The sequence below is a fragment of the Chlamydotis macqueenii genome, unplaced genomic scaffold, assembly GCF_036417535.1.
Source record: "Chlamydotis macqueenii isolate bChlMac1 unplaced genomic scaffold, bChlMac1.mat HAP1_SCAFFOLD_308, whole genome shotgun sequence".
NCBI classification, from domain to species: domain Eukaryota; kingdom Metazoa; phylum Chordata; class Aves; order Otidiformes; family Otididae; genus Chlamydotis; species Chlamydotis macqueenii.
This window is the reverse complement of record NW_028239173.1, coordinates 29,195-38,703: the sequence shown is the minus strand read 5'-3', so window position 1 is coordinate 38,703 and position 9,509 is coordinate 29,195.

Below are 9,509 nucleotides of genomic sequence, written 5' to 3'. Positions count from 1 at the left end.
CAGCTCATCTACAGCACCACAGACATCGGAGCTCCGGGCTTTCCCTGACGAACAGGGCTTCGACGTTTACCACCAGCTGAACCTGGGCGCCCACTGGAAAAAAAACCTGAAAAATCACGAACGTCGGACGATTGTTCCCACATTCAAAGTGCCAGCCAGTCAAGCTCTTGCTGCTCCTCACCGGCCATTGGCAGCGCATCTACAGCACCACAGACATCGCAGCTCCGGGCTTTCCCTGACCATCAGGGCTTCGACATTTACCACCAGCTGAACCTGGGCGCCCACTGAAATAAAACCCCGAAAAATCACGAACGTCGGACGATTGCTCCCACAACGAAAGTGCCAGCCAGTCAAGCTCTTGCTGCTACTCACCGCCCATTGGCAGGGCATCTACAGCACCACAGACATCGGGGCTCCGAGCTTTCCCTGACCAACAGGGCTTCAACGTTTACCACCAGCTGCACCTGGGCGCCCACTGAAAAAAACCCCAAAAATCACGAACGTCGGACGATTGCACCCACATCGAAAGTGCCAGCATGTCAGCCTCTTGCTGCTCCTCACCGGCCATTGGCAGCGCATGTACAGCACCACAAACATTGGGGTTCTGCGCTTTCCCTGACCAACAGGGCTTCGACGTTTACCACCAGCTGAACCTGGGCGCCCACTGAAAAAAATAAACTAAAAATCACGAACATCGGACGATTGCTCCCACACCCAAAGTGCCAGCCAGTGAAGCTCTTGCTGCTCCTCACCGGCCATTGGCAGCTCATCTACAGCACCACAGACATCGGGGCTCCGGGCTTTACCTGACCAACAGGGCTTCGACGTTTACCACCAGCTGAACCTGGGCGCCCACTGAAAGTAAAACCCCGAAAAATCACGAACGTCGGACGATTGCTCCCACACCAAAAGTGCCAGCAACACAAGCTCTTGCTGCTCCTCACCGCCCATTCCCAGCGCATCTACAGCACCACAGACATCGGGGCTCTGGGCTTTCCGTGACCAACAGGGCTTCGACGTTTACCACCAGCTGAACCTGGGCGCCCACTGAAAAAAAACCCCGAAAAATCACGAACGTCGGACGATTGCTCCCACACCGAAAGTCCCAGCCAGTCAAGCTCTTGCTGCTCCTCACCGGCCATTCCCAGCGCATCTACAGCACCACAGACATCGCGGCTCCGGGCTTTCCCTGACCAACAGGGCTTCGACATTTACCACCAGCTGCACCTGGTTACCCACTGAAAAAAAACCCTGAAAAATCAAAAACGTCGGACGATTGCTCCCACACTGAAAGTGCCAGCAACTCAAGCTCTTGCTGCTACTCACCGGCCATTGGCAGCGCATCTACAGCACCACAGACATCGGGGTTCTGCGCTTTCCCTGACCATCAGGGCTTCGACGTTTACCACCAGCTGAACCTGGGCGCCCGCTGAAAAAAATAAAAGAAAAATCACGAACATCGGACAATTGCTCCCACACCAAAAGTGCCAGCAACTCAAGCTCTTGCTGCTCCTCACCGGCCATTCCCAGCGCATCTACAGCACCACAGACATCGGGGCTCCGGGCTTTCCCTGACGAACAGGGCTTCGACGTTTACCACCAGCTGAACCTGGGCGCCCAGTGAATAAAAATCCCGAAAAATCACAAACGTCCAACGATTGCTCCCACACTGAAAGTGCCAGCAACTCAAGCTCTTGCTGCTCCTCACCGCCCATTCCCAGCGCATCTACAGCACCACAGACATCGGGGCTCCGAGCTTTCCCTGACCAACAGGGCTTCGACGTTTACCACCAGCTGAACCTGGGCGCCCACTGAAATAAAACCCCCAAAAATCACGAACGTCGGACGATTGCTCCCACACCGAAAGTGCCAGCCAGTCAAGCTCTTGCTGCTCCTCATAGGACTTTGGCAGTGCATCTACAGCACCACAGACATCGGGGTTCTGCGCTTTCCCTGACCAACAGGGCTTCGACATTTACCACCAGCTGCACCTGGGCGCCCACTGAAATAAAACCCCGAAAAATCACGAACGTCCGACGATTGCTCCCACACCCAAAGTGACAGCCAGTCAAGCTCTTGCTGCTCCTCACCGGACAGTGGCAGTGCATCTACAGCACCACAGACATCGGGGCTCCGGGCTTTCCCTGACCATCAGGGCTTCGACATTTACCACCAGCTGCACCTGGGCTCCCACTGAAAAGAACCCCGAAAAATCACGAACGTCGGACGATTGCTCCCACACCGAAAGTGCCAGCCAGTCAAGCTCTTGCTGCTCCTCACCGGCCATTGGCAGCGCATCTACAGCACCACAGACATCGGGGCTCCGGGCGTTCCCTGACCAACAGGGCTTCGACGTTTACCACCAGCTGCACCTGGGTGCCCACTGAAATAAAACCCCGAAAAATCACGAACGTCAGACGATTGCTCCCACAACGAAAGTGCCAGCCAGTCAAGCTCTTGCTGCTCCTCCCCGGCCACTCCCAGCGCATCTACAGCACCACAGACATCGGGGCTCCGAGCTTTCCCTGACCAACAGGGCTTCGACGTTTACCACCAGCTGAACCTGGGCGCCCGCTTAAAAAAATAAAAGAAAAATCACGAACATCGGACGATTGCTCCCACACCAAAAGTGCCAGCCAGTCAAGCTCTTGCTGCTCCTCACCGGCCATTGGCAGCGCATCTACAGCACCACAGACATCGGGGCTCCGGGCTTTCCCTGACCAACAGGCCTTCGACGTTTACCACTCGCTGAACCTGGGCTCCCACTGAAAAGAACCCCGAAAAATCACGAACGTCGGACGATTGCTCCCACACCAAAAGTGCCAGACAGTCAAGCTCTAGCTGCTGAACACCGGCCATTCCCAGCGCATCTACAGCACCACAGACATCGGGGCTCCGGGCTTTCCCTGACCAACAGGGCTTCGAAGTTTACAACCAGCTGAACCTGGGCGCCCACTGAAATAAAACCCCCAAAAATCACGAACGTCGGACGATTGCACCCACACCGAAAGTGCCAGCAACACAATCTCTTGCTGCTCCTCACCGGCCATTCCCAGCGCATCTACAGCACCACAGACATCGGGGCTCCGGGCTTTCCCTGACCAACAGGCTTTCGACGTTTACCACCAGCTGCACCTGGGCGCCCACTGAAATAAAACCCCGAAAAATCACGAACGTCGGACGATTGCTCCCACACCAAAAGTGCCAGCCAGTCAAGCTCTTGCTGCTCCTCACCGGACAGTGGCAGTGCATCTACAGCACCACAGACATCGGGGCTCCGGGCTTTCCCTGACCAACAGGGCTTCAACGTTTACCACCAGCTGCACCTGGGCGCCCACTGAAAAAAATAAACGAAAAATCACGAACATCGCACGATTGCTCCCACACCGAAAGTGCCAGACAGTCAAGCTCTTGCTGCTCCTCACCGGCCACTCCCAGCGCATCTACAGCACCACAGACATCGGGGCTCCGGGCTTTCCCTGACCAACAGGGCTTCGACGTTTACCACCAGCTGCACCTGGGCGCCCACTGAAAAAAATAAACGAAAAGTCACGAACGTCGGACGATTGCTCCCACACCGAAAGTGCCAGCAAGTCAAGCTCTTGCTGCTCCTCATCGCCCATTGGCAGCGCATCTACAGCACCACAGACATCGGGGCTCCGGGCTTTCCCTGACGAACCGGGCTTCGACATTTACCACCAGCTGCACCTGGGTGCCCCCTGAAAAAAAAAACCCAAAAATCACGAACGTCGGACGTTCCTGCCACACCTTAAATGCCAGCCTGTCAAGCTCTTGCTGCTCCTCACCGGCCATTCCCAGCGCATCTACAGCACCACAGACATCGGGGCTCCGGGCTTTCCCTGACCAACAGGGCTTCGACGTTTACCACCAGCTGAACCTGGGCGCCCAGTGAATAAAAATCCCAAAAAATCACAAACGTCCTACGATTGCTCCCACACCAAAAGTGCCAGCCAGTCAAGCTCCTGCTGCTCCTCACCGGCCATTCCCAGCGCATCTACAGCACCACAGACATTCGGGCTCTGGGCTTTCCCTGACCAACAGGGCTTCGACATTTACCACCAGCTGCACCTGAGCGCCCACTGAAATAAAACCCCCAAAAATCACGAACGTCGGACGATTGCTCCCACACTGAAAGTGCCAGCAACTCAAGCTCTTGCTGCTCCTCACCGGCCATTGGCAGCGCATCTACAGCACCACAGACATCGGGGCTCCGGGCTTTCCCTGACCAACAGGGCTTCGACGTTTACCACCAGCTGAACCTGGGCTCCCACTGAAAAGAACCCCGAAAAATCACGAACGTCGGACGATTGCTCCCACACCAAAAGTGCCAGCAACTCAAGCTCTTGCTGCTCCTCACCGGCCATTCCCAGCGCATCTACAGCACCACAGACATCGGGGCTCCGGGCTTTCCCTGACGAACAGGGCTTCGACGTTTACCACCAGCTGAACCTGGGCGCCCACTGAAAAAAATAAACGAAAAATCACGAACATCGCACGATTGCTCCCACACCGAAAGTGCCAGCCTGTCAAGCTCTTGCTGCTCCTCACCACCCATTCCCAGCGCATCTACAGCACCACAGACATCGGGGCTCCGGGCTTTCCCTGACCAACAGGGCTTCGACATTTACCACCAGCTGCACCTGGGCGCCCACTGATAAAAAATCCCAAAAAATCACGAACATCGGACGATTGCTCCCACATTGAAAGTGCCAGCAACACAAGCTCTTGCTGCTACTCACCGGCCATTGGCAGGGCATCTACAGCACCACAGACATCGGGGCTCCGGGCTTTCCCTGACCAACAGGGCTTCGACGTTTACCACCAGCTGAACCTGGTTGCCCACTGAAAAAAAATCCCCAAATATCGCAAACGTCGGACGATTGCTCCCACACCAAAAGTGCCAGCCAGTCAAGCTCTTGCTGCTCCTCACCGGCCATTGGCAGCGCATCTACAGCACCACAGACATCGGATCTCCGGGCTTTCCCTGATGAACAGGGCTTCTACCTTTACCAGCAGCTGTACCTGGGCGCCCACTGAAAGTAAAACCCCGAAAAATCACGAACGTCGGACGATTGCTCCCACACTGAAAGTGCCAGCCAGTCAAGCTCATGCTGCTTCTAACCAGCCATTCCCAGCGCATCTACAGCACCACAGACATCGGGGCTCCGGGCTTTCCCTGACCAACAGGGCTTCGATGTTTTCCACCCGCTGCACATGGGCGCCCACTAAAAAAAATAAACGAAATATCAGGAACATCAGACTATTCCTGCCACACCTTAAGTGCCAGCCAGTCAAGCTCATGCTGCTTCTCACCGGCCATTGGAAGCGCATCTACAGCACCACAGACATCGGGGCTCCGGGCTTTCCCTGACCAACAGGGCTTAGAAGTTTACCACAAGCTGAAACTGGGTGCGCCCTGAAATAAAACCCCGAAAAATGACGAACTTCGGACGACTGCTCCCACACCGAAAGTGCCAGCCAGTCAAGCTCCTGCTGCTCCTCACCGGCCATTCCCAGCGCATCTACAGCACCACAGACATCGGGGCTCCGGGCGTTCCCTGACCAACAGGACTTCGACGTTTACCACCAGCTGCACCTGGGCGCCCACTGAAAAAAATAAACGAAAAATCACGAACATCGCACGATGGCTGCCACACCGAAAGTGCCAGCCAGTCAAGCTCTTGCTGCTCCTCACCGGCCATTCCCAGCGCATCTACAGCACCACAGACATCGCGGCTCCGGGCTTTCCCTGACCAACAGGGCTTCGACATATACCATCAGCTGTACCTGGTTACCCACTGAAAAAAAACCCCGAAAAATCACGAACGTCGGACGATTGCTCCCACACCAAAAGTGCCAGCAACTCAAGCTCTTGCTGCTCCTCACCGGCCATTGGCAGCGCATCTACAGCACCACAGACATCGGGGCTCCGGGCTTTCCCTGACCAACAGGGCTTCGACGTTTACCACTCACTGAACCTGGGCTCCCACTGAAATAAAACCCCGAAAAATCAAAAACGTCGGACGATTGCTCCCACATCGAACGTGCCAGCCAGTCAAGCTCTTGCTGCTCGTCCCCGGCCATTGGCAGGGCATCTACAGCACCACAGACATCGGGGCTCTGGGCTTTCTCTGACGAACAGGGCTTCCATGTTTACCACGCGCTGCACCTGGGCGCTCACTGAAAAAAAAAAAAAATCACGAACATCGGAGGATTGGTCCCACACCGAAAGTGCCAGCAACACAAGCTCTTGCTGCTCCTCACGGGCCATTGGCAGCGCATCTACAGCACCACAGACATTGGGGCTCCGGACTTTCCCTGACTAACAGAGCTTCGACATTTGCCACCAGCTCAACCTGGGCGCCCACTGAAAAAAAATCCCCAGAAATCACAAACGTCCGACGATTGCTCCCTGTCGTAGTTCAGCCCCGATCAGACCAGACTACGCAGTCTGTCTCTCGTTCCCCCCACCTTCCGAGAGAATAGGAGGAGATGATATAAGAAAAACGGCTCAAGGTTTGAGATAGGGACGGGGAGAAATCCTAAAAGTTACCGTCACGGGCAAAACAGACTCGACTTGGGGAAAACTATTCATTTATTTCTAAAATTAGCAGGAGAATGAGACAGGGAACAAGATAACCTCCCCCCACCCCTCCCTCTTCCCGGGCTTAACATTATCTCTACTACCTTCCCCTCCCGAGCGGCACGGGGGGTTGGAAAAGGGAATGGGGGTCGCTGTCAGTTCATCACGCGTTGTTTTACGCCGCTGTGTCATCGTCGGGGGAAGAACTCCTCGCATTCCTCCTCTGCTCCAGCGTGGGGTCCCTCCCACGGGCCACAGTCCTCCGTGAAACTGCTCCGGCGTGGGTCATCTCTTCCACGGGGTGCAGTCCCTCTAGAACAGCTGTCCCAGCGGGCCCTCCACGGGGCACAGCCTCCTTCAGGCCTCCACCTGCTCCGGCGTGGGGTCCTCCATGGGCTGCAGGTGGATCTCTGCCCCTCCGTGGACCTCCATGGGCTGCAGGGGGACAACCTGCTCCACCATGGTCGTCACCACGAGTTGCAGAGGAATCTTGGCCAGGAGCCATATTACTCCTCCCCCTCCTTCTGAACTGACCTTGGCGTCTGCAGCCGTTCCTCACAACAGGCTGGCAGACGCCTCTCAGGATCCTTTTTACATCTTATTCACTTCTCATCTCCTCTCCACTTCTTGCAGCCAGGCCGGGCCGAGTTGGGCCCAGTCGGCTGCCCGGCGGGAGGCCAGAGGGTGAGGCCTGCAAGGCCCACAAGGCTCGCGCTTCCCCCTCTCTGCCCCCCGCTCAGCTGCTTCACATCTTCTCCTCCTTTTTTTCCTGTTTTCCCCTACTTAAATACGTTATGGCAGAGGCGTTATCACGGGACATTCTGCTACCAATTGGCTTGGCCTTGGCCAGCAGCGGGTCCGCCCTAGGCCCGGCCGAGTCCACTGAACAAAGGGGAGCGACTTCTAGCAGTTTCCTACAGAAGCTGCCACCTTAGGCCCCCCCTCACTAACAAAACCAGAACATTCCACCCCTCGCCTCTGCGAATTACGTATTTAAGTATTATAAATAAAATACACACACATCAACAGAAGAAAATAGAATTCCCCGCACCAAAATCAAAATAATATCCTCACAACACCAACAGTGGGTAGACAATTAACAAACAATTCACCACTTATCCCTTCACCACAATCAGAACATAAATTCCGCATAATCATTTTGCTCTTTTGTCAAGTTCAGTCCCTGTTTTGCCCGTTACTGCTCCCAATTAAACTCAATCCTTATCTCAAATTCCTCGAGCCCCAGGTTGGGCGCCAAAATAACTGTCGTAGTTCAGCCCCAACGGGGACCAGACTACGCAGACTCTCTCTCACTCCCCCCACTCTCTGAGAGAATAGGAGGAGATTTGACAAACAAAAAAAAACCAGGGAAAAAAAAAACCAAACACGCGGGTTGAGATTGAACAAAAAGTAAATTTAACAGTAATGACAGAAAAAAACAAGACAGTGATGGAACACAAATACAGTACAATAACTCACAACAGATCTCCACATCCAGTCTCTTCCAACTAGCAGGGGCCTCCCTTCAGCACCCTCCTCACTTACATACTGAGCATGATGTTAGATGGGATGGAATAGCCCTTTGGCTAATTTGGGTAAATTAACCCCAGCTGTTAGCTAATTATTGAACTATCCCAGCCATAGGGGCTACCAGCTTCAGTTCTCCACCCAGCTCAGGTAAATATTAACTCTATCCTAGCCAGAACCAGGACACTCCCACACCGAAAGTGCCAGCCTGTTAAGCTCTTGCTGCTCCTCACCGGCCATTCCCAGCGCATCTACAGCACCACAGACATCGGGAGTCCGGGCTTTCCCTGACCAACAGGGCTTCGACATTTACCACCAGCTGAACCTGGGCGCCCACTGAAAGTAAAACCCTGAAAAATGACGAACGTCGGACGATTGCTCCCACACCGAAAGTGCCAGCCAGTCAAGCTCTTGCTGCTCCTCACCGGACTTTGGCAGTGCATCTACAGCACCACAGACATCGGGGTTCTGCGCTTTCTTTGACCAACAGGGCTTCGACGTTTACCACCAGTTGAACCTGGGCACCCGCTGAGAAAAATAAAAGAAAAATCACGAACATTGGACGATTGCTCCCACAGCAAAAGTGCCAGCCAGACAAGCTCATGCTGCTCCTCACCGGCCATTCCCAGCCCATCTACAGCACCACAGACATCGGGGCTCCGGGCTTTCCCTGACCAACAGGCCTTCGACGTTTACCACCAGCTGCACCTGGGCGCCCACTGAAAAAAAACCCTGAAAAATGACGAACGTCGGACGATTGCTCCCACACCAAAAGTGCCAGCCAGTCAAGCTCTTGCTGTTCCTCACCGGCCATTGGCAGCGCATCTACAGCACCACAGACATCGCGGCTCCGGGCTTTCCCTGACCAACAGGCCTTCGACATTTACCACCAGCTGCACCTGGGTGCACCCTGAAAAAAAACCCTGAAAAATCACGAATGTCGGACGATTGCTCCCACACCGAAAGTGCCAGCCAGTCAAGCTCTTGCTGTTCCTCACCGGACAGTGGCAGTGCATCTACAGCGCCACAGACATCGGGGCTCCGGGCTTTCCCTGACCAACAGGGCTTCGACGTTTACCACCAGCTGAACCTGGGCGCCCACTGAAAAAAATAAACGAAAAATCACGAACGTCGGACGATTGCTCCCACACCGAAAGTGCCAGACAGTCAAGCTCTTGCTGCTCCTCACCGGCCATTGGCAGTGCATATACCGCACCACAGACATCGGGGCTCCGGGCTTTCCCTGACCAACAGGGCTTCGATGTTTACCACCCGCTGCACATGGGCGCCCAATAAAAAAAATAAACGAAACATCAGGAACATCAGACTATTCCTGCCACACCTTAAATGCCAGCCAGTCAAGCTCATGCTGCTTCTC